This window comes from Orycteropus afer, unplaced genomic scaffold, assembly GCF_000298275.1.
Source record: "Orycteropus afer afer isolate SDZICR_OR568_19922 unplaced genomic scaffold, OryAfe1.0 scaffold00125, whole genome shotgun sequence".
Classification (NCBI taxonomy): domain Eukaryota; kingdom Metazoa; phylum Chordata; class Mammalia; order Tubulidentata; family Orycteropodidae; genus Orycteropus; species Orycteropus afer.
In genome coordinates, this window is record NW_006921712.1 from 6,225,606 (window position 1) to 6,253,421 (window position 27,816).

Consider the following 27,816-nt stretch of genomic DNA (forward strand, 5'->3'; position numbering starts at 1 on the left):
GTGTCAACTGATCTTCCTTGTAGGCATATTGATATTATCCTATCACTGACAGCACTGTACTTCAGGATAGATGCTGAAATGTTATTTTGACACTGAATGTGATGCCATTCCTCTTCAATTTGTCATTCCTGGCATAGTAGAATATTTTGGTTCTCTAGTGTTGCTGTAATAGATATACCATAAATGTATAACTTTAACAAACAGGGATTTATTCTCTTACAGTTTAGGAGGCTAGAACTCAGAGTTCAAAGTGCCGGCTCAAGTGCTAGGTGAAGGTTCCTTGATCTCGGGCTTCAGCTCTGTCTCCTGTTCCAGGCCCACTAGAGTTGGATGCTTTTTCTGACTCTGCAGCTGCTGGCTGCTAACAATGATGAACTCAAGATTGACAAGTAAAGTGACACAGTCCCAAGAATAGCAGAAAACATAACAGACCAGAGGTCAAGTCCATGAATAATCCCAACATTGGCAGGTAACACAGCAGGTCACTGGGGGGAAAAAAAAAACTCGGCTAAATGCAGGATCCAAGCATGCCAAAAAGCTCTGAGACCTTCTCAAAGCTTCTCCTTTTATATTGATGTAGACCACATCCCTAAGGCAGCTACTCAGCCACTCACAGAAGATTCCACCATGGAGTTGATTATTAGTCCAACCATGGGGGATGGCTACATCCAGCTGCCCAGCCATTCAAAACCAGGCCCAGCCAAGTTGACACATAACCTTAAGTACCACATAGACTATGTGATTGTCTGATTCAAAATGGACAATACCAGTCCATTTCAGGTCATTAATGCTTACTGTATCAATTTTTATGCATTCCTTTTCATCTTTGAAAACTTCTAATATTCTTAGATTCACACTTCCTACAGTCCATGTTCTGATTACTAATGAATATTTGCACCTGTTTCTTCTCATTTTGAGTAATGACACATCATCAAGTGAAGGTCCCCTAAACCTTACTATAATATCCATGTCATTTAGGTCCACTCTACTTTGAGGAGGTACCTTTTCCCCAGTTGCATTTTGAGCGCCTTCCTACCTAAGGGTCTCATCTTCTGGCACTATGTTGGTCATTGTTTCTCTGCTATAAATAAGGTTTTCAGTGACCAACTTTTTTCAGAAGTGTACCTGACCATGTCATTCTTCCTAGTCTGTCTTAATTTGGAAGCTGTGCTTTCACTGGTTCATAATGGTACCCTGTTGTTATTTGAAATACTGGTGGCGTGTCTTCCATTATCACAGAAACATGCAATTCACCACAGTAAAAACACTGACAGATGAATGGGAGATTTTGCCTACAGAATTCTTAAATATTCAACATGCGGCTTGAATTTTTCTTCAATTCTTTCAGCTTCAGAAATGCTGAGTGTGTTTTTCCCTTTTGGTTTTCTAACTCTGGGTCTTTGCACATTTCATTATTATAATTTATTTTGTCTACTCAAGCTGCCCTTTTAAATCTGTTCAGCTCTCTTATCTTGTCATTTCTTCCATTCAATTTAGCTACTCTCCATTCAAGAGCAAGTTTCAGTCTCTTCTGACACCTACTTTGTTTTTTTCTTCCTTTACTCTCTTTTTAATGACCTTTTGCTTTCTTCATATATGATGTTCTTAATGTCTTCCTACAACTCATCTGATCTTCAGTCATTGGTTTTCAATGTGTGAAATTATTCTTTAGATGGTCTTTAAATTCAAGTGGGCTATAATCCAGGTTGTATTTTGGATCTCCTGTTTGCTTGGACTTGTCTTAATATTTTCAGCTGCAACTTAAACTTGCATATGAGCAATTGATGGTCTGTTCTGCAATTGGCTCTTTGTCTTGTTTTGACTTATGATAGTGACCTTCCCTATTGTCTTTTTTCCATAGATGTAGTCAATTGGATTCTTGTATAATCCTTCTGGCAAGGCTCACATATATAGTAGCTGTTTATGTTATGTTTATATTATTGAAAAAAAGTATTTGCAATGAATAAGTCATTGGTGGTGCAAAATGTTATCATCCAATCTCTGATGTCATTTCTATCACCAATTCTATGTTTTCCAACTACTGATCCTTCTTAGTTGTATCCAACATTCACATTCCAATCACCAGTAATTATCAATATATATTGATAGCAGGTTTGGTCAATTTTAGACTGCAGATGTTAGTAAAAATCTTCAATTTCTCCATCTTTGGCTTCAGTGGATTGTGGGTAATATTTCAATAATAGTGTAAACAGGTCTTCCTTGTAAACATGTGGATATTAGCTCATCACTGAGAGCAGTGTACTTTATTTATTTTTATTTTTTTATTATTGGGTTGAGAGCCAGCCCCTGGGAGTGAGCTTTATTCCAGGCCCAGAATGTATCCCAGGACCATAGTATGGGATCTCACCAGATTCCATCCAACCAGTAATTCTGGTCATTATTGAGTTTTTATATTTTGTTCCATGTTTTTCCTCCCACTCCATTCAGGATCTCCAGATTTGATCCTTTCCTGAGCGGTTGGCCTTGGTAACCAGGCACCATCTAGAGCAGCGTACTTTAGAAGAGATCTTGAAATGCTCTTTTTCAAAATGAATGTGATTTCATTCATCTTCAGTTTGTCATTTCCAGTATAGTATACAAGATGATTGTCATATTTATAATGGCCAATACCAGTCCATTTTAGATCACTAATGCTGAACTTTATGCATTTCATTTCATTTTTTTTATAAATTCCAATTTTCTCAAATTCACACTTAGTACATTCCACATTCTGATTATTAATGGATGTTTGCATGTATTTCTTGTAATTTTGAGTCTGCCACATCAGCAAATGAAGGTCCTGAAAGCTTTTCTCCATCCACTCCATTAAGTTCAACTCTATTTTGAGGAGGTATTCTTTCCTCAGTTATAGTTCATGTGTCTTCAACTGTGAGGGGCTCATTTTCAGGCACTAAATCAGACAATATTTCCCTGTTATTCGTAAGATTTTTAGTGGACATTTTTTTTTTTTTCCCCAGAAGTGGACTTAGCCATGTTCTTCTTCCTAGTCTGTCTTAGTCTGGATGCTCCACTGAAACCTGTCCACCATGGGTGACCCTGCTGGTATTTGATATACTAGTGGCAAAAATTCCAGGATCACAACAATATGAAAGACATCACAACAACAAACTGACAAAATCGACAGAAGAATGGTAGGTAAAAGAGGTGGTTGTGAAAAATTTTCACACTCAAAATGCAGTACAGTGGAATCACATGTTTTAAAGAGAACCATGTGAAATCCAAGTCACTTCTGTATTCTTTTGTTTATGCCCATATTAACAGTGATTAGTGTTGTATGTGTGTGTGTGTGTGTGTGTATCTTTCTTTTTTCAATCCTGATATTAATAATATAAATAAGGATAAGCTTATTATTATTTAAAAATATCATGCTAATAATGTTCAATTCCTTGTATAAATGTGTTCACTTTATCTGCATGAATATGACTCTCTATTATCTTTTATGGATCAGCCAGGAGTAAAATGAATGTATTTCAGAAAATGATGAGCTAGTTTGGTAAACTGAAATCAGACTTGTCACTAGGGCTCTGCAGGGTAGATATTATATATATATAATGGTTATGAAATTTATTCTTATTCTGAATCCAAACACATTAGGGACCTTGTTTATTCTTCCTTCTTTCTTTCTAGAGCAATTTTTTCCCTGCACCCCCTAAAGAAAAACACACTGTATTATTAAATAGCAACAACTTTGTTTAGAATTTAGATGATGTTCTTCTTTTAACTTGATGACAATTTTCTCTGTAAGTCAACTACTCCTATGGAAGTTGTAGGATACCTGTGACCAAAATGCTAGCCTAATTGTCCAGTTGTATCCATAAATGCATTGCTTCTTAATACAAGTAAATTCTGTTCAGAAAAAAAAAAGCACCCACAAAAAAAAACATGACTCAGTGACATCATTTTTGTTTTCAGAAGTTATACTGAGACTTTCATTTAAACCAGTGAATTATTTTCTCCTATGCTTGTATAAAATGCTGACCATTCTTTGACTTTAGGCACACTGATGATGTTTAAATTTAAATTACATACAATTTAAGAGTTAGATTTCCAAGCACCACTATATAAATTCATTTAGATAGATAGAGCTCTAAGTGTGTATATGTATGTATGTATGTATTTTTAGTTTGGAATTATATATCCATAGATATACAAGATATAGTACATATGTTAATAGATTAATTGAAAATGTGGTTTTGTATTTTAAATAGAACATATATTTTTAAAGGGATTTAAAGTATTCTTCTTCATGGTCTATAATGGTGACCAGCTTTTGACTATTTAAGGTAAGATTTAAAAGAAACTCTTGTGGTTTAGTGCTTAAGGCATTTGGCTGCTAGCACAAAGTCAGTAATTTGAACACCAGCTGCTGCACAGAGGAAAGATGAGGTGGTCTGCTTGCATAAAGATTTACAGCCTTGGAAACCCAGTGGTAGGATTTATCAGGATTTTGAGAAAAATTAGATATTTACTTCTACTAAATATAGGAATTCCTTTTTCTTCTTCAGATTAAGTGTTCTTTAAATGCTTGCTGAATAATTAAATAATTCAATTAACTCACTCACAGAAGTAGAGATTAGTAATGTACTGTGTGCTTAAAACATTGTGCGTAAATCTTTAATGAAATGCCTGCTAAAGTTGAATGCCCTTCTAGTTTTAAAAGAGATGTTAGGAAGTATAGAAAACTTGAGTCATGTACAGATTGAAATTCTGTAACATGAAAGCGTGTTGGACTGAAGAAAATCTGAATATTTGACCAATGCATTCTTGTATTGACTGGGTATGGTATAAAACTAAAATTATATTGATTTTATATCTAATCAAGAGATGATCCTATACATTTCCAATTATTATAAACAAAAGTGTTAAAATAAGCAAATGTTATCAGAATCATAATTTATAATTATAGTATATTCCAGTCATTCTGTGATTGTATTACTATTTGTTAAGGCTCAATATTATGTATGTCATAATTTAGTATGACAGAGAAAGAAGATAGATTATTGTTAACATTCATATGTTATTTCCCTGTATTCCAAAGTCTAATGCAGATGCCTCAGGTTTTTATCATGTTACTTGTACAATCTTACTTCTGAAATCATGGGCTTTGGAAAGGCAAAACAAAGGTAAAAACTTGTGCACCCAATATAATTATAGATGAATGTCTTCTAAGTTACTAAAATTTAGAATGGTCAACAGTTTTAGTATATATTCCAAAGAAGTTGTCTTCTTGAGAATATTTTAACACTAGAAGACATATTTTTTGAAAAGCTATGATAGTAAGTAACATTAAATAAACAAGTCTGAATATTTAGAATATTGAAGGATTTATTTATTTACATTTAGATATTTCGTTTAGGCATGGCAATATCTAACTATTGAATTGTTCATAAATTATAAAATTTTGGTATTGGAGGGGTCTTTAGGAACTGCTTTCTGCTTATATCTTAGGAGAGATAAAGAATTTGAGAACTAAAACAATTATATTCCTGGACCTAGATTATATGCTAACTGGGAAGGATGATTGGGCAATCTACTTCCGTAGTGATACCACCTTGGAAACCCAAGGAGAGGTCGTTATGTGTCGGGTCTAACTCGACAGCACATAACAGCAAGAACAACAGTTAGCCAAAAGGAAGGTTTATAATCCAGTACCTTTGCAGCGGGAGCTCTGGTAACATACTGCTTAAGGCACTTGACTGCTAACCAGAAGGCTGACGGTTCAAATCCCACAGCCACTCCTCGGAAGGAAGATGTGGCAATCCACTTCTGTAGTGATACTGCCTCAGAAACCCAAGTAGGGGTCGCTATGACTTGGGTTTGACTCGACAGCACATAACAACAACACCACCAACAACATCTTTGCAGTAGACTGCTACTCTTGGAAAGGCTAATAGGGACAGAGGACAAGTGGATATCAGGATACCACTGCAGCTTTGTTACATAGGGTCTGGGCTGAGAGAGTCCCAATTCCATTTCTGACTTCATTTTTGCTGGGTGAATAAGTCTTTCAGATCAGTCTGAAGGTTTTAACCACTTTAAAATGATAGGTTTGAACAAAATGCCATAATTCCTCTCTTATTCTAAAATTTGCTCTATGTGGCTTCATAGAGGTAAAGAACTATTACCAACCTTGAATCAAAAGAGGAAGCAAGCTCTGTTGGTGGTCATGATATTTCATCAGTGAAGTGAACTTTTGCAGTGATCCCTGTTTGTCAGGGTTATTTAATTGGCAATATATTAATTACACAGTTTTAATAAATGCATTCTGTGATATCTATCAAAATAAAAGTTAATTAATTTACTGTGGCACATTATTAGCAAAATTTGAAAGGTAAACTACAACTATATTTGAAAAGTTAATTTAAAGCCTGAGTATTTGTAGCTGCTAGGAGTCAGAGATCTGTATCTAAATTAAATAAGTACAGAAAAGAAAATTACGGGAGTCTAGGCAGATGAGCATGGCAGAATTGTAAGCAGAATAATGAGTTAAGTTATAGACCTATCTGGCTCAGGAGTAGTTAATCAAGAATGAGGTGTCATTATTTGAGCCAATTCTAATTCCAGGTTACTAGAATGGAGCAATGTGTTGAGAAAGATATGCTTTTGCATGTTCAGTGAAGGCCAATGCTTTCATTGATTAACAAAGGCTCTGATGGGCATAAAAAGGGGGCTATGATGATATGTGTATTCTGAATATACAATTATTAAGGCTGATAGAGTAGATAGCAGGTGAGTTTAATACTAGGAAGTGCAAGGAGAAAAATGTGAAGCATTTCAAAATAGAAGCAAACAGTCAAGAGCAGAAACCAGGTATGTGCTAAACAAACATTTAAAATTAGTTCAAGGAATGAGCAACAGAATATAACTTTAGGTAAATCACACAATTATAAATTTATATGATTCTGAATATATGCATATGTAAAAAATCAGTTTTTTCTAGTGGTTGAGTTCACACACATTTATAAGTCATATACCATAAGTCTCCTAAGCTAATAAAATATGATATATGAGAATGGCAATCTAGTATGCATGTTTATTTTCCATACTTTGAAAATAGTATACTATTTTCAATAGTATAAAGTCCTCAATACTTTGAGGACTTTATTAGTAGAGAATTTTAATCTATATGATATTGATGATTAAGAATATTGAGTAGACCCCTAATTCACTTTGGGATTATTTTGGAGCACAGAAAACATTTTAGTAATTTTGCACTTAGTTCCCCTCTTTTCTCAAATAAATAATTTTGAAAATCTGGGCTATATGAAGAAGAACTTGGCATCAGGATTGTAGGAAGACTCATTAACAACTTGTAATAGGAAGAAGACACAACCTTGCTTGCACAAAGTGAAGATGACTTGAAGCACTTACTGATGAAGATCAAAGAGTTCAGTCTGCAGTATGGATTACTCCTCAACAAAAAGAAAACAAAAGTCTTCACAACTGGCTCAATAAGCAACATCATAATAAATTCAGAAAAAATTGAAGTCTTCAGGGATTTCATTTTACTTGGATCAACTATCAACACACATGGAAGCAGAAATCAGGAAATCAGATGTCATATTACACTGGGCAAATGTGCTACAAAAGACTTCTTTAAAGTGTTAGGAAGCAAAGATGTTACTTTGAAGAGTAAAGTGCACCTGACCCTAACCATGGTGTTTTTAATTGCCTCATTGTCTCTCACATGCATAAGAGGTGATTGAAAATATCATGTCTTCAGTAAGACACACCTTAAATTAGAAGGAGGTATCTTTGTTCTTCATCACTTGGAAGAGGTCTTTTACAGCAGATTTGCCAATGCAATACGTTATCTGATGTCCTGACTGCTGCTTCCATTTGGTGTTGATTATAAAACCAAGTAATATGAAATACTTGATAACTTCAATCTTTTCTCCATCCACCATGAAGCTGTTCATTGGACCAGTTATGAGTATTTTTGTTTTCTTTGTATTGAGGTTTAATCCATACTGCAGATGGTAGTCTTTAATCTTCATCAGTGTTTCAAGTCATCCTCACCTTCAGCAAGCAAAATTGTATCATCTGCATATTGTTGTTGTTGTTGTTGTTAAGTGCCATCGAGTCGTTTCCAACTCATAGCGACCCCATGCACAGCAGAACAAAACACTGCCCGATCCCACGCCAGCCCCACAATCCCTGCTATACTTGAGCCCATCATCGCAGCCACCGTATCAATCCATCTCATTGAAGGCCTCCCCCTCTTTCGTGGACCCTCCACCCTACCAAGCATGACATCCTTCTCCAGGGAATGATCCCTTCTGACAACATGACCAAAATATGTGAGACGAAGTCTGGCCATTCTTGCTTCCAAGGAGCATTCTGGCTGCACTTCCTCCAGGACAGATCTGTTAGTTCTTTTAGCAGTCCATGGTACTTTCAGCATTCTCCGTCAGCACCACAACTCAAAAGCATCAACTCTTCTTCAGTCTTCCTTATTCATTGTCCAGCTCTCACATGCATACCAGGTGATTGGAAATATCATGGCTTGTGTCAGGCGCACCTTAGTCCTCAATGAGATATCCTTGCTCCTCAGCACTTGATCTGCATATTACTGGTGGTTAATGAGTCTTCCTCTAATCCTGATGGCATGTTCTTCCTCATATAATCTGGGTTCTCAGATTAGTTGCTCAGCATAGAGATTGAATAAGTACGGTGAAATGATACAACCTTCACAAACTCCCTTCTAAATTTTGAACCATGCAGTATCTGCTTGTTCTGTTCAAATGACAGCCTCCTGATCTATGTATAAGTTCCTCATGAGTACAATCAAATATTCTGGAATTCCCATTCTTCTCAATGTTATCCATAATTTTTTATGATCCACACAATCAAATGCATTTGCATAGTCAATAAAACATAAATGAACATCTTTCATAGTTAAGTAAACATCACAAAGGGTGCTTCAAGATCTGTCCTGTAGTTACAATGCTGTCATTTGTAGGGTAATATTCATATGCCTATAAGGATGACCAGTTAATACTAAAATTATTCAAATTTATGCACCAACCACCAAAGCCAAAGATGAGGAAACTGAAGATTTATATCAGCTTCTGCAGTCTGAAATTGACTGAATATGCAATCAAAAACCAAACCAATCCCACTGCCGTGGAGTTGGATCTGACTCATAGCAACCTCTCCTTGTGTTTTCAAGGCAGTATTACTACAGAAGTAGATTGCCCAGCCTTCCTTCTGGGGAGTGGCTGGTGGGTTTAAACCACCGGTCTTTTGGTTATCAGTCACATGCCTTAGGCACTATACCAACTCTGAAACTGACCGAACATACAATCAAAATATGTTAATTATCACTTGTGACTGGAATGCAAAAGTTGGAAACAAAGAAGAATTACTGGTAGTTGGAAAATTTGACCTTGAAGACAGAAATAATAATGGAGATCACATGATAGAATTTTGCAAGACCAACAAATTATTCATTGCAAATACCTTTTTTCAACAATACAAACAGTGCCTATACAAGTGGACTTTGCCAGATGGAGTACACAGGAATCAGATTGACTACATCGGTGGCAAGAGGTGATAGAAAAGCTCAATACCTTTAGCCAAAACAAGGCCAGGAGATGATTGTGGAACAGATCATCAACTGCTCATATGCAAGTTCAACTTGAAGTTGAAGACAATTAAAACAAGTCCACAAGAGCAAAAATATGACCTTGAATATGTCACTCCTGGACTTAGAGACCATCTAAAGAATAGATTTGATGCATTGAACACCAATGACTGAAACCAGAAGAATTATGGGATGAGATCAAGAACATCATCCATGAAGAAAGCAAGAGATCATTAAAAAAGATGAGAAAGGAAGAAAAGACCAAAATAGATGACAGAAGAGACTCTGAAACTTGCCTTTCAGTGGAGAGTAGCTAAAGCAAATGAAAGAAATGACAAGATAAAATTGCTGAAAAGAAAATTTCAATGAGCAGCTCGAGCAGACTAAGCCAATTACTATAATGAAATGGGCAAAGAACTGGAGTTAGAAAACTGGAAGGGAAGAACATGCTCACCATTTCTCCAGATGAAAGAATTGAGGAAAAAAATTAGGCCTTGAATTGCAATATTGAAAGATTCTATGGGTAAAATATTGAAAGATGCAAGAAGCATCAAAAGAAGATGGAAGGAATACACAGTCATTGTACCAAAAAGACCTGGTCAATCTTCATCCATTTCAGAAGGTGGCAGCATTGTACTTCAGGACAGATCTTGAAACACTATGAGGATCAATGACACACCATTCCTCTGTAATTTGTCATTCCTGGCATAGTAGATTATATGGTTGTCTGATTCAAAAATGGCCGAAATCGGTCCATTTCAGCTCACTAATTCTTAGGATATCAATCTTTACGGGTTCCATTTCATTTTTGACAACTTCAAATTTTCCTAGATTCATACTTCATACATTCCATGTTCCAATTATTAATGAATTTTCACATCTGTTTCTATTCATTTTGAGTTGTACCACATAGCCAATGGAGGTCACGAAAGCTTTACTCTACCCATATTCTGTTAAGGTTGTCTCTGCTCTGAGGAGTCAGTTCTTCTCCAGTCAAATTTTGAGTGCCCTCTGACCTTACAGGCTCATCTTCCAGCACTATATCAGACAATGTTTCAGGGCTGTTCATAAAGTTTTCCAGTAATATATCAGACAGTATTTTGCTGCTATTAATAAATTTTCACTGGTCAGTTGTTTGAGAAGTGGATGGCATCTTCCTTCTTCTAAGTCTGGCTTGGCCCAGAAGCTCTACTGAAACCTGCCCACCGTGGGTAACTCTGCTGGCATTTAGCAACACTGAAGCATAGCTTCTACCCTCATAGCAACAGGTAAGCCACCACAGGATGACAAACTGACAGACAAGTTTTTCTTAGTTGTTCCTATCTTCTCTGCACCTTACCTTAGGCAATAGCCTTAAAATAGAGCTGCCCACAAGCAAAAAGCTGCTCCCAGGCCCCAGCCTTCCTACCTCAGGCCCCAGCCTTAATAAAGAGCCACCCCCTAGTGAAAAGCAACCTCTTAGCCCTGGGCCAGCCCACCTGAGGCCCCTGCCTTAATACAGAGTCACACCTAAGCAAAAAGCAGCTCCAAGCCCCAGGCCTGCCATATTTCATATGAAAATATTTAAATTGATTTAAACATAAATACTAACTCTTACCTAATTATGCCAGATATGCTAATATGCAATTATTTTTATCAAGCTCATACTTTAATTGTGTCCTATTAATAAATACTTGCCAGTGATAAATTTTTAAGCATTAATTAAATATTTGCTTGTCAATAAATTTATAGTTCAATAGTTAGCTATTATATAGGATCAGACCTTAAAATATCAGTAAAATAACACATTTAGATAGATAATTGATATGCAATTGATGTAATAAATATTTCCCTGCATTTTTAAGTGTATCCCAGACTCCAATCTTAAAATAAAATAACTTTTAATATAATTTCACAGGTAGTTTAAATAGTTTTGTGTATTTTGTTATTCTTATATCATACATGATTTAGATATTGTACAAAGTTATTTTGAACACTCTATATGATGTAATATTAAAAGTTGCTCAGCTTTTGTGAACTGAAATTCTGTTAAGTATACATGCTTGGGTTTTAGTAACATTTGTTATTCTGTATTAGGTAGTTGTAGTGTTCTCTTAAAATAATACCTGAAATTCAGGTCCCATATGTAATTCTCTTGGCATTGAGAGCTCATCCTTTCTGTTTCCCATAAAATCTACCCTTACTTGTTCTCCTTTTTCTGCTCCTTCTTCTGTATCTTCCTTCTGTCCCCCTTCTCACTTGCATTCATGTTCATGCTCCTTCTCTTTCTTCCTTTTCTCTTTTTCTCTCTCCTTTTAGTTTAGTTGATAAGGCTTTTGAATCCTTTTACACAGTTACATTCTCTTATCACTTTTGGTTTTGAGATTGGCCTAGTCAATTTGTTTAAATTCATTGGAATAAATATGTTAAATAAGAATGACCGTATTTAATCTTGGATTGAGCATTTTAGCTTAATAAAAGATTAGACAAATCCATGAACATAATGCCTTGGTATTCACTAGAGTCTCATTAAAGCCAGGGAAGAAATCAAAATTATTGTGTTTATACATTATTCCAAAATGTAAAATATTGCTTCCACACTACAGGTGTATAATTTGCAAAGTGTGGGTGGAGACCTATGGTATAATGTAATAAAACTATGAAAAATTTACTAGGTATTAAACTTATTTTTAAATATAGATGATTCATAAATTTGGCTTTTATTCCCAGTAGATACTGTATCCGTTTATTTTTTCATGGTTTCTTTATAATAGAGTAGAAAATCACTAGCCTACATTTTGTGCCATGCTTTTCATCCATGGAAAATGAGCTAATTGAGGAAAGCTTTATTTCCTACTAAGCTCTAACATACTCACAGTATTTCTCAACACAATATACTACAGATATGCTATCAATTTTTTGGAGTTAGGCATTAAAATAACTTTTCCCATCTTTTTCTTATGGCATTTCCCTCAGGCTGGGGTACATTCTACACAACTCTGACATTTTGTACCCATTTCATTCTTCAAAATTTTGCTTACTTTCTGTATCAAACATTGATGTTTCTTTTTTTTATTATTATTATTTTATTCATTAGTAAAATTACTAACCATTTTAGTGTATTTTCTCTATCTTAATTTTTTCCTGTCTTTAGCCACACCTAACAAGATAATCCTAGGATGAAAAGCAATGAATTTTAAGGAGAATTTTCAGTTTTTGATTACTCATCTAACACCAACGAGTTGGTAATCCCCAAACCATTACTGTTTGACTTTAAAATTATTTCGTTTTGTTTTGCTATTAAATATGCCTTACTCACTATCTTTTATCAAAGCTAATATTTACATTTTATTGCATCCCCAAAGCACACACTAATTGATCCTGGGATAAGCTCTGAGAATTTGATCAGCCATTTATAATTGGCAGAAAATGGCATAAATGGTAATGCTACTGCCTTACATTGGCTTTACATATAGTTTATTATACATTTTAAATGTTTTTGAGACTTCTATTTTGAGGACAATCAGAATATACATACTCTTTCCTGTCCTTTCTATTATGTACAACTAAAAACCATCAGAATTATATATATATAATGAATAAAGAAATATTCACTCTATTCTGAAAGGAGAAGAGAAGTCAGACTGACTAGTTACCTTAGGACTCAAGGAATGACAGAGTGATGAGCTGGCTAGGTTTTAGTTTTGCTCATTTATCCCAGAATTAGAGAAGAAGAAACTGGGCAACTGTAAGTTAGCAAGACTAGACCAAAAATAAATAAATAAATAAATAAACAAAAACGAAAAAGGAAGAAAATAACAAACTCACTAAAATTTGCTCTCTTTAGCCTCAGAAATAGGAAAGGGGCAGATTAGTAAGACAAAAATCATTGAAAATCCCCCTGCTCTACTCCAGCCAAGTGCCACAGAAAAAATAGTTGTGTCATACCATGCATACCAACATAAAAGGTAAGTGGTGAACCTATATTGCCACCTTTGCAAGGCTCTAAAAACTTGGCCAAACACTCCAATGATGGCCAAACTCTGCAGGCCTGAGAGCTATTAGTGGAGGTCTGAAGAGAGGCTCAGCATGCAATACCACACAGAAGTAAGGTGGACTTATATAAGCACACCTTGAAAGTCAATGAAGGCTAAGTGTGGAATTTGGACTTGTATACTTGCCTGTTAAGAATGAAGCAGCACCTTTCCATTTTCCTGCAGCAGTAAGCAAAAGAAAAAAAAAAAAAAAAAAACTTTATATATAACCCACAGTCTTATAATTCAGAAATATCTTCTTTTAATTAGGAAATCACTCTTCATATGAAGAACCAGAAGTATCTCAAACTGAATGAAAAAGAAAATCTATAGATGCCCTTGCTGGGGTGACAGAAATGTTGGAAATATCTGTCACTTCATAGCAACCATCTTAAAATTGTTTCAAAGGGCAACTATGAAAACAGTTTGAGAAAATGAAAAAAAAAAAAAAAAAAGAAGTCTCAGCAAAGAAGTTATAAAGAATAACTAAATTGAAATGTCAGATCTGAAATTTCAACAACTAAACTTAAAAAAAATAGGAGGGGCTATTAACTAATAATAACTAATCTGAGCAACAGAGAAAAAATAGACTGAAACATAATTGTCAGAGACTAAAGAGCTGTGTAATATTTGTGTTTTCAGAGTATGGGGAGAGAAGAAAGAATACAGGTCTGAAAAATCCTTGAAGAAATAATGGCTGAAAATTCCCACATTTAAGAAAAATCGATTACCCTATAGATTCAAGAAGTTGAGTGAACCAGAAGCATGATAAACTGAAAGATCTATCAGAGTTAAATTTCTGAAAAGCAAACACAAAATAGAAAAAAAAAAAAAAAAAAACCTTGAAAGTAGCAAGAGAAAAGTAGTAGCTTAACTACAGGGCAAAAATGATTCAATTGACAGGAGATTTCTTGTCAGAAAACTTTTTTTTTCCCCCTAATCTTTTCCCCAAAATATTGAAAGAAAAGAACTCTAATCAATCACAGATCATTATGTTTAGTGAAAATATCCTTCAATAATTAAGAATAAATCAAAACATTCTCAGAGGAATGGAAATTTAAAGAATTTGTCTCCAGCTGAGGAAGAGCTAAAGCAAATTCTCTAAACAAGAAAGAAACAATAAACAAAGAACCTTGGAACATAAGGAATAAGGAAGCAACATGGTACATAAAATATGCATAAGTATAATGGACTTTTCTTCTCTTAAATATTCTAAACTATGTTTTAATATTGAAGCAAAAAATGATAATATTGTCTATAAATGTAGTATGGGGAGGTATTTTTTAAAAAATTGTATTATAAATGAAGGAGAGTAAAAGATGTAATGGAAGGGAAAATTTATATCCTTCATTCAAACAGGTAAAATAAGGACACCAGTAGACTAATGAGTTTATATATACTTATATAATAATGCATTGAGCAACCACAAAAGAAAAACATAAATAAAAGAAATACTAGTAAACACTACATATGAATCTCAATGGAATTCTAAAATATGTTCAAAGAAGCCATAAAAAAAAAAAAAAAGAAAACAAAAATGAAAAACAGAAGGGAAAAACTAAAAAAAATAATAAAATAGAATAGCACAGAGAAAAATGGCAAAATATACCCAAAAGAGGCAGAAGGAAGGAAATAACAAAGGTAAGAGCAGAATTAATGAAGTTGAAAAATAAAATGTAGGGAAAAAAATAGAAAGGTGGTCATGTCTCACTCCCACCCACTTTCTGGGACAGCAGGAATTCTATCTCAGTCTGTGTGCTCGGATGGAGCCTGGGTGCCCTGTCCCACCCTGCCCAGATTTTTTTTTTTTTTAGTTTGTTTGTCTTGTCTGCTTCAAATTTTTTTTCCTCATCCCTTTTATTATTATTCGTTCCTCTTCCCTTCCCAGGTTCTAGTTTTTGGCTTTTTTCTCTTCCCTTTTCCTGGTTCCCATTTTTTTCTTTCTGTGGTTCTCCCCATTCCTGTTTTTCTTTTTGCATACTTCCCATTTTTTTCTTCATTATTCTCCTACTCTACTTCTTTTCTCTTATTCCTCACTTCCCAGATATTGCTTCCTCCCCCCACCCTTTTCTATTGATATTTATTTTGGCTTTTCAAAGTATTTCTTTAAATATTTTCTCTTATTTATTGCCTTTCCTTCTTTTTTTTTTTCTGTTTTTGATGATTGTTTCTGTGTGCTTATGTGGTGTGTGATTTTTGTCCTCTTGCTTTTATTTTTTGATGCTTTTTCAGTTGTTGTTACTTGTCTAACTGAGTGGGAGATAGCAACCATGCCTATACAACACAACCACACTCACATCTCCTGGAATTCCATTACTGAGTGAGGGCCATCACTTTCTTCTGCAGCAACTGAACAATGATACACAGCCACCAATAAGAGACTGACTTACCCTTAAGGGCTCTTCATGAACAGTTAACAGAGATCTGTGCAGCCACTCCCATTCTCTATCACACATACCAGGAGATAGGTGGTGAGTGCATAAGTGCTGCTAACTAGTGACGAGAGGAGCACAGTACCCTGCTTACTCAGAAGCATCCCCCCCCCCCAAATAAAAAAGAAAATGAAAATTTTGGGCAAATCACTCCAATATAAACACCAATTAAATATAAATATAACAAAGTCATAATGTTTCAGAGACAACACACCATTATTTCTCCACACAAAGAACAAAGATAAAGTGATAGAAACAAGGTAAAAGGATACAGACCCAGAACACATCCCTTAGGAAGAAGCAGCAGTGGAACACCTGATAAGGAATTCAAAAGAATTATACTTATGTATCTTCCAAGAATTGAAGACAGATCAAGAAAAACACTGACAAAATTAAGGGAAACACAGACAAAACCCTGGAACAAGTTCAGAAGAAAATACGAGAACAAATGACAAAATAAATGAAAAATTAGAAATGATAAAAAATTTCCAGATACAAATCCATAAGATTAATACTAAATTTCCAAAAATCCATAACATATTGAAAGAGCAAAGAAGTAGAATCAAATCAATGGAAGACAGAATAAATGAGATTGAAGAAAAATACCTGAATACTTCTTTGTAAAGGATCAATCTCAAAAAATGATCAAACTAAAATGAAGAAAGCCTAAGATTTATGTGGGATGCCATCAAAAGGAATAACCTATTTCCAATCAGAATTTCAGAATGGGAAGAGAAAAATAAAAATACTGTGTATATTGTCCAAGAGGAGAATTTCACTGATATGGTGAAATATAAGAATATATCCATTCAGGAAGTCCAATGAACCCAAAACAGGATAAACCCCAAAAGAAAACCACCAAGACAAATCATGGTCAAACTCATCAAACCCAAAGACAAAGAAAGAATCCTGAAAGCAGCATGGGAGAAATGAAAAGTTATCCACAAAGAGCATCCAATAAGACTAAGATTTGATCTCTCAGTAGAAACAATGCAGGCAAAAATGCAATGTGTTTGTATATGTAAAACCCTGAAAGAGAAAAATTTCCAACCAAGAATTACATACCTGGGAAAATTGTCCTTCAAATAGGACACTGAAATTAGATTTCCAGATAAGCAGAAATTAAAGCAATTTGTTAAAATCAAACCAACCTTACAAGAGCTACTAAAGGGACCCTTTTGGAGAGAGAATCAATAATAGCAAACAACAACCGATTATGAATACACATGATGATATAACCCAGAAAGCAACCCAATTATGGAAGCATCAAAAGTAACTTAAGCTTACAAGATTGTAAACAGGGAACCAGAGATATCAATTGGCAAATGAGGACAGCTACAAAACAAAAAGAGAGATAAAATAGTGTAGTTACAGAACTTCTAAAAGGTGAGGAAGTCAAGAGAGTTGCAAGATAGAAGGAACTGTTCTAAACTTAGGGAGAAAATTATAAATTATAGGGCAACCTCAAAGAAAAATTATAAACCTTCATATCATAAAATAAAAAAAAAAAGAGGACAAGCACAAATATTCAGCTAATACTAAAACAATATCAACAAAGGAAATGACAACATAATTCATAAACATGATGAGCTCAACACAGAAAATTATATGGAGCAAAGAAACCAGGAACACCACAAAAACACATAAAATGACAGCAATAAATCAGTACTTGTTAATAATTACACTGAATATCAATGAATTGAATGGATCACTCTAGAGACAGAGAATTGCAGACTGGATGAGAAAACATAACCATTAATATGCTATCTATAAGAGACACACCTTAGAGACAAAGACAAGGTAGACTAAACATCAAAGTTTGGAAAAAGATATATCAAGAAAATGACAACCTAGAAAGAGCAGGAGTGGCAATATTTATTTATGATAAAATTGACTATAAGTAGCAAAGTGCCTAAGGCACTTGACTGCTAACCAGAAGGCTGGTGGTTCAAACCCACCAGCCACTCCTCAGAAGGAAGATGGGGCAATGTACTTCCACAGTGATACTGCCTCAGAAACCCAAGGAGGGGTCGCTATGAGTCGGGTCCAACTCGACAGCACATAACAACAACAAGAAGACAAAAACCACCAAAAGAGACAAGGAAGGACATTATATAATGATAAAAGGAGCAATGGAACAAGATAAAACCATAATAAATATCTATGGATGCAATAAAAAAAAGCCCCAAAATGCATAAATCAGACTTTGACAAAATTGAAAAGATAAATAGATGAAACCACAGTCATAGCAGAAGACATTAACACACCACTTTCAATAAAAGATAGAACTGGAAAGAAACTCAACAAAGATTCAGAAGAACTAAACAACAGTATCCACCAATTTGACCTTACAGACAAATACAGAACACTTCACCCAACAACAGCATAACATAAATTATTTTCCAGTGCACAAGCAATATTCTCCATGATAGACCATATGTTAAGCCATAAAGCAAGCCTTAATAAATTTAAAAACATTGAAATACTACAAAGCATCTTCTCAGATCACAAAGCCATCAAATTGTTGTTGTTGTTGTTGTTAAGCGCCGTCGAGTCGTTTCTGACTCATAGAGACCCCATGCACAGCAGAATGAAACACTGCCTGATCCCACGCCAGCCCCACAATCCCTGCTATACTTGATCCCATCATTGCAGCCACCGTGTCAATCCATCTCGTTGAAGGCCTCCCCCTCTTTCGTCAACCCTCCACCCTACCAAGCATGACATCCTTCTCCAGGGAATGGTCCCTTCTTACAACATGACCAAAATAGGTGAGATGAAGTCTGGCCATTCTTGCTTCCAAGGAGCATTCTGGCTGCACTTCCAGCCAGAATGGGGATAAAAAGCCAGGAACCCGGACAGAAGAGCATTCAGCTCCAGTGTTATAGGTGAGGAGAGAAAACTCAGGGACGCCTGTAGTAGCAAGTGGGAAGAGCAAGAGAAAGGGGATAAAAAGGCAGGAACCCGGACAGAAGAGCAGTCAGCCAAAGGGATTAGGTGAGGAGAGGCAACTCAGGCCCTCCCAGAGCAGTAGGCTGGAAGAGCAGGAGGAAGGGGATAAAAAGCCAGGAACCTGGACAGAAGAGCAATCAGTCAAAGGGATTAGTTGAGGAGAGGAAACTCAGGCCCACCCAAAGCAGCAGGACCGGAGAGCAGGAGAAAGGGGATAAAAGCCCAGATAGCGGACAAAGGAGCAGTCAGCCCCAGGGACAACTCAGGGACGCACAAAACAGCAGGGCAGAAGAGCAGGAGAAAGGGGATTAAAGACAGGAAGCCAGACAGAGGTACAGTCAGCCACAGGGCCCAAGTTGGGGGTGATACGAGAGGTCTCCAACAGCAAGACAAACTTGTCTGTCGGTTTGTCCTACTGTGGTGACATGTAGACGTGAGTTTTGAGGCTGAGCCTCTGGTGTTTAAAACCCAGAGAGATGCACCTGGTGCACAGGTAACAGCCCAGCTTATAGACTGAGACAGACTAGGAAGAAGGAAGAGGCCATCCACTTTTCAAAGAATTGGCCAGGGAAAACCTTATGAATAGCAAAGAAACACTGTTTGGTACATTACCGTGCCATCAAATTAGAAATCAACAATAGGAAGATCCAGGGAAAAAGAGCAAACACATGGAAAATGAACAACACCCTCCTTAAGAACATATGGGTAATAAAATAAATAAATAAATGAAATTAAATGATTTCTTGAATCAGTGAGAATGAAAACACAATGTACCAAAATCTTTGGGACAGAGCAAAAGCAGTGATCAGAGGTGAATTTACAGCAATAAATGCATATATCAAAAAAGAAGAAAGAGCCAAAATCAACTTTTTAAACCAACATCTCCAACACTTAGAAAAACACAAAGAAAAGCCTACAGTCACCAGAAGAAAGGAAATAGTAAAGATTCAAGCAGAAATCAATGAAATAGAAAATAGAAAGAAATAGGAAAAAATCAACATGATCATAGATGCAAAAAAATTCCAACAAAATTCTAGCCAACAACATATCAAAAAAATAATATGTTGGTACCAAGTAGAGTTCATATCAGGTAGGAAAGGATGGTTCAACATTAGGAAAACAATCGTCATCCATCACATAAATAAAACAAAAGAAATGGGTCACAAGATCATAACAATTGATGCAGAAAAGGCTTTTGATAAAATCCAATACCCATTCCTGATCAAAACTCTCAGCAAAATAGGAATAGAAGGGACATTCCTCAACATAATAAAAGGAAAATACTCAAAACCAATAGCTAACATTATGCTCAATGGAGAGACACTGAAACCATTCCCCTTGCAAACAGGAACCAGGTAAGGGTGACGTCTATCACCACTTCTGTTTAACACAGTATTGGAAGTCCTAGCCAGGACAATAAGGCAAGAAAGGGAAAACAAAGGCATCCAAATTGGTAAGGAAGAAGTCAAATTATCTCTCATCCCTGATGATATGATCCTATATATAATATAGAAAACTCAAGACAGTCAGTCAAAAAACTACTGGAACTAATTGAGAGATTTACCATAGTGGCAGGATATAAGATCAACATCCAAAAATCAGTTAGATTCCTCTACACCAGCAAAGAGATTGCCAAAAAAGAAATAGGAAAATCAATACTATTGTTTTGGTTACCTAGTATGGCTCTGACAAGAATATACCACAAATGAGATGGCTTGAAGAAAGAGGAGTTTATTCACTTACAGTTTGGACTATAAAGTTCCTCAAGGAAAACCTTGGGGCTAGGAGCTCTGGTAGGGTAGTGCTTAAGGCATTTGACAGCTAACCAGAAGGCTGCCGGTACAAATGAAGTTTGGGTATTCTACTTTTGTAGCGATACCACCTCAGAAACCCAAAGAAGGGTCCTTATGAGTCAGGGCTGACTCGACCACACAGGACAACAATGACAACAACATATGGCTTAAATAGACTATCAAACATAACACAAAATTCACAAACAGCAGAAGCTAAACTAGAGGAATGGCACCTTCTAAAAATTAACATTTTATTTGCTTCCAAATTTTCTCCAAAATAGTTAAAGAGAACCTACAGATAGGGAGAAAATATTCAGCAATGATATATCTCACAAGGGATGTATCTCTAGAATTAATAGAAAACTCCAACACCTCAACAACAGAAAGACAAACAATCCAATTAAAAAATGGGCAGAAGGCTTGAATAGACACTTCACCATATATGATACTCAGACAGCCAACAAACACACGAAGATCATTAGCCATTAGAGAGATGCAAATAAATCTAGTACAAGATATTATCTTGCCTCAGCACTAGTAACAAAGTTCAGCAAGATAGCAAATAACAAATGGTGCTGAGGATGTGGAGAGATTGGGACTCTCATATACTGCTGGTGGGACTGGAAAATGATACAACCACTGTGGAAAGCAGAATGTTGATTCCTTAAAAAGTTGGAATTAGAAATACCACTTGACACAGCAATTCCGTTAGTAGGTATATACCTAAAGAAAAAAAAGCCAGGGGAACCAGGACACTAGAGCAGTGGCAGGGATAAAGGTAAGGGGAGGGTCCCAGCCCCACCACCAAGCAGAGGGAAAGTGGCAAGGATCCAGGTAAGGGGAGGGTGGAGAGGTTTCAAACAGCTAAGGGAGCCACACTTGTCTGGTGGTTTGTCATTACTCTGGTGGCGTGTTGCTCTGAGACTTGAGGCTGTGCCACTGCAGTTTCAAATACCAGCCATGTTGCACATGGTGCACAGGTTTCAGCACAGATTACAGACTGAGACAGACTAGGAAGAAGGAAGATTCCATTCACTTCTTAAAGAATTGGCCAGAGAAAATCTTATGTATAGCAGAGAAACACTGCTTGATCCATTACTGTGCAACTTTATGAAAAGCCAGGAAATATTGTCCAATACAGTGCAAGAAGACAAACCAGTTAGGTCAGAAGGTTCTCAAAATACGACTGGGAGAGAGCTGCATCATCAGAGTAGAACCAACCTTACTGATACAGAAAAAGTAAAGCTTTCAAGACCTTCATTTGCTGATGTAGCACAAATCACATTGAAGAGAAACAGCTACAAGCATCCATTAATAACCAGAACATGGAATGTACAAAGTATGAATCTAGGAAAATTGGAAGTTGTCAAAAAAGAAATGGAATGCATAAAGATTGATATCCTAGGCATTAGTGAGCTGAAATGGACAGGTTTTGGCCATTTTGAATCAGAAAACCATATGATCTACTATGCCAGGAATGACAATTTAAAGAGGAATGGCATGCCATTTATCATCACGGAGTATGTTTCAAGATCTGTCCTGATGTACAATGCTGTCAGTGATAGGATAATATCCCCTACACCTTCAAGGAAGACCAGTTACTACTACTATTATTCATATTTACACACTAATCACCAAAGTCAAAGATGAGGAAATTGAAGATTTTTATCAACTTCTGCAATCTGAAATTGACTGAACATGCAATCAAGATGTGTTAATTATCACTAGTGATTGGAATGTAAAAGAAACAAAGAAGAATCACCGGTAGTTGTAAAATTTGGCCTTGGTGACAGAAATAATGCTGGAGATCCCACGATAGAATTTTACAAGACCAACTAATTATTCATTGCAAACACCTTTATTCAACAACACAAACAATAGCTGTACACATAGGCTTCACCAGATAGAATACACAGGAATCAGGTTGACTACATCTGTGGCAAGAGGTGATGGAGATGCTCAATATCTTCAGCCAAAAACAGGACAGGAGCTGATTGTGGAACAGACCTTCAACTGCTATTTAGATAGTCTCTAAATTCAGGAATGATCTTGAATATATCCTTTTTGAATTTAGAGACTATCTAAATAATAGATTTGATGCTTTGAACACCATTAACCAAAAACCAGGAGAATTGTTGGATGACATCAAGAACATCATCCATGAAGAAAGCAAGAGTTCCTTAAAAAAGACGAGAAAAGAAAAGACCAAAATGGATGTCAGAAGAGACTCTGAAAGTTGCCTTTGAGCCACTAAAGTAAATGGAAGAAATGGCAAGATAAAAGAGCTGAACAGAAGATTTCAAAGAGCAGCTTGAGCAGACAAAGCCAATTACTATAATGAAATGTGCAAAGACTTGGAGTTAGGAAACCAAAAGGTAAGAATACTCTCAGCATTTCTTAGGCTGAAAGAAGTGAGGAAAAAAATTAAGCCTCGAGTTGCAACATTGAAAGATTCTATGGGCAAAATAGTGGATGATGCAGGGGATATCAAAAGAAGATGGAAGAAATGCACAGAGTCATTCTATCAAAAAAACTGTTATATCTTCATCCTTTTCAGGAGGTGGCATATGACCAAGAGCAAATGGCACTGAAGGATGAATTTGAAGCTGCACTGAAGGAACTGCAAAGAACAAGGTTCCAGGAATTGACAGAATACCCATTGAGATGTTTCAACAAATGGATGCCCCACTGAATGCACTCACTTGGTTAAGCCAAGAGATTTGGAAGACAGCTACCTGGCCAACTGACTGGAAAAGATCCATATTTGTAGTCACTCCAAAGACAGGTGATTCCACAAAATGTGGAAATTATACAACAATATCATAAATTTTGCACACAAATAGAATCTTACTGAAGATAATTCAAAATGGTTGCAGCAGTATATTGACAGAGAACTTCCAGAGGTGCAAGCTGGATTCAAAAGAGGACATGGAAGAAGAGATATCATTGCTGATGTCAGATGGATCTTGACTCAAAGGAAAGAGTATCAGAAAGATATTTACTTGTGTTTCATTGACTATGCAAAAGCGTTTGATTGTGTGGATCATAACAGATTGCAGATAACATTAAGAATGGGAATTCCAGAACACTTAATTGTACTCATGAGGAACCTGTATATAGACCATAAAGCTGTTGTTCTAACAGAACAAGGGGACACTGCATAGTTTAAAATCAAGATAGGAGTGTGTCAGGGTTGTATCCTTTCCCCATACTTATTCAATCTATATGCTGATGAAATAATCCAAGAAACTGGACTATATGAAGGAGAACGTGGCATCAAAATTGGGAGAATAATCATTAACAACCTGGGATATGCTGTGTTAACTGGGAAAGTTGTGTTAACTTTCTTTGCTGAAAGTGATGATGACTTCAAGCACTTACTGGTGAAGATTGAAGAATACAGTCTGCAGTGTGGATTAAATCTCAATATAAAGAAAACAAAAATCCTCACAACTGGACCTATAAGCAGCATCATGATAAATTGAGAAAATATTGAAATTATCATAGAATTCATATTACTTGGTTCTACAATGAATGTCAATGGAAGCAATAGTCACATCAGGACATCAGACGATGAATAGCACTGGGCTGAGGAGCAAAGATGTCTCCTTGAGAACTAAGGTGCTCTTGGCACAAGCCATATTTTCAATTGCTTTATATGCATGTGAGAGCTGGAGAATTAATAAGTATGACCAAAGAAGAATTGATGCTTTTGAGTTGGGGTGCTGGAGAAGAATGTTGGAAGTACCATGGACTGCTAAAAGAACTAGTAAATCTTTCCTGGAGGAAGTGCAGCCAGAATGCTCCTTGAAAGCAAGAATGACCAGACTTCATCTCACTTACTTGGTCATGTTATCAGAAGGGACCATTCCCTGAAGAAGGATCTCATTCTTGGTAAGGTGGAGGGTTGAGGAAAGAGGGGAAGGCCCTCAGTGGGCTGCATTGACACAGTGGCTGCAGTGATGGGCTCAAGTATAACAAAGATTATGGAGCTGGCGCAGGACTGGGTGGTGTTTCGTTCTGCTGTGCATAGGGTTTCTATGAGTTAGAGTTGACTTGACTGCACCCAACAACAACAATAGCATCCTAAAGAAGTGAGAGCCATGACAAGAACAGATATATGACATCCATGTTCATCTCAGCACTATTTGTAATAAGAAAAAGATGGAAGCAACCTAGGTGCCCATCAGCAGAAGAATGGATAACCAAAGTATGGTACATATACACAATGGAATACCATACCTTAAGCAATAATGTAGAATCTGCAAAGCACTGCATAACGTGGCTGAACTTGTAGGACATTATAGTGAGTGAAGTAAGTCAATCACAGAAAGACATATATTGTGTTAGTGCATTATTGTAAAAAGTCAAGGAAAGGTTTATATATAGAAAGCAATTTTCTTTGTTGGTTACCAGGATTAGGAAGGGATGGGAGAGTACACAAATCACAATTAAAAATACATAAATAAATAAAAATTGATAAAAATACACCAAATCCACTACCGTAGACTCATATCCAACCCACAGTGACCCCTCCTTGGGTTTTCGAGGCAGTATCACTATGGAAGTAGATTTCCCAAGCTTCCTTCCAGGGAGTGGCTGGTGGTTTTGAACTGCCAGCCTTCTGGTTAGCAGTCAAATGCCTTAGGCACTACACCACCAGAGCTCCTGAAAAATATATTATCTCCCCCCAGAAAAATATTATAGCAAAGAAAACTATACAAAGCATTTTCATTCTGTAACACATGCGGTCACCATGGATTAGAATTGACTCAAAGACAACTGGTTTGGGTTTCGATTTGGTTTCAGCAAGACTGAAAAGAGAAAAAGAGAGAAGACTTTTAATAGGAATGAAACAGAGATTATCATTATAGACTGTGTAAACATCAAAATGACAAAACTATGAACAACTCTACATACATAAATTTGAAAAGTCAAATGAAATAGACTGATTCTTTACAAAATACAAACTACAACCACTCATTAAATACACTATAAGGTATATTAACAGACATAAGGGTAGTTATAAATTTAATTTTATAATTGAAATAGTTCTAAAATAGATATCTTCAGCCTCAGTTGGTTTCATGGAGGAATTCTATAATAGGTATAAAGGAGAATTAATACCAATTCCATACAATGTCTTCAAAAAATTAGAAAAAGAAACACTTTTTAAATTATTTAATGAGCTAGTCTCATCCTGATACAATACTAGACAGAGATAGTGAAAAAAGAACTACAGACCAATATCCCTTATGAAATAGGCACAAATACCTTTAATAAAATATTAGCAAATAGAAGTCAACAATATATAAAAAAAGAATTATAAACTGTAGGTCACCAACTAGGATTCATACCATGGATAAAAAGCTGTTTCAATATTTGAAAATCAATCAATATAATCCACTATATTACCAGGCTGCAGAAGAAAAACATATGACATAGAAAATGATGTAAAAGAGTACTTGACAAACTGCAACACTCATACATGATAAAAGCTAGCACTTGATATTTGAAGAGAAAATAGTTCCTTTTTATGTACTTTAGTTGGACACATTAATGTAGTATTCATGTTACTAATACAGCATTAATTTTATACTTCAAAACCCAAAGCCAAACTCATTGCCTGCTGTCCAGTCTATTCAACTCAAAGTGACCCGTCCCTGGGTTTCAGAGGCGGTATCTCTACGGAAGTAGATTGCCCAATCTTCCTTCCCAGGAGTGACTGGATTACATTTGTTGCATTGTGTTATAAATAATTCTATCTTTTATATATTTGCTCCCTGAATATAGGAAATGGGTTTCATTTATCTTAGCCTCGGATGACAGCATGACATTATGACAGCTATTTGTTAAATGGATGAATAGACCAAAAGGAGTAAAAGTTTGTAAACATGTAACTTCTATTTATTTATTTAAGGAACTTTGGTGGTGCAAAGATTAAGGGCTTGTCTGCTAAACAAAGTTTGGATGTCCAAACCTACCTAACTGCTCCATGGGAGAAAGATGTAGCAATCTGTTTCCATAAACATCACGGCCAAGAAAATTCCATAGGCCTGTTCTACTCTGTCGTGTGCAGTCACTCGAGTTGAAATGGACTTGGCAGCACCTAACAACAACATTTATTCTTTAACATTTTAAAAATAATTGAAGGGAACATTAAAATACTAGTAAATGTTCCATGTTGTTAAAACATACTGTAAAATTTAAATGATGTGATTAAAATCCACGTTACAAAAGAAATACAAAAAAAAAAATTACAAAAAATACTAAAGTAAAGAAATATATATACCAATGCCAATTTCAATGGCAAATGGAGGTTAATCATTTATATTTTTAAATAGCCTATTTTTTTTTTAATCCAAGGTGGGATTAAAGAAACTTCATATACACTAAATTAAAAAAACAAACAAACAAACAAAAAAACATGAAATGTGAAAATGCTCAATTCTTAGGATAATAATCCTTAGGAATACATGAATATCAATAGATCAAGTTGACAAATCAGTGCTGTGGTGTGTCCATTTGTTTTCTGTTCTAAGAGAAAGTAAGAAAAAAAAATTAGAAATATTGATACTATTATAAACAGTGATGGGAATTTAAATGTTCTTTAGATTTCATTAAAATGATAAACCAAAACCAAACTCACTGCCACTGAATCTATTCTGACTCATAGCCACCCCCATTGGGTTTTTGAGGTGGCAAATCTTTACAGAAGTAGATTGCTTAGTCTTTCTTCTGCAGAGTGGCTGGTGGGTTTGAATCACCAACCTTCTGGTTAGCAGTCTGATGCCTTAGACACTGTGAAAAATTAAGCAAAAACTAACAAGAATAAAGAAGGCATATAAAATAGAAATGCATAACATGGAGATACTGCAAAATCCAAACACAGAGAGTGGATGGCTGACTAGTATCTGTTTTAGGTACTTAGTGATGCTGTAACAGAAATATGGGCAGTACTCCAATTAAAAACTAGATCCATTCTTCTGTTCCTAAGATTGGTAGGTAAATAAGAACAG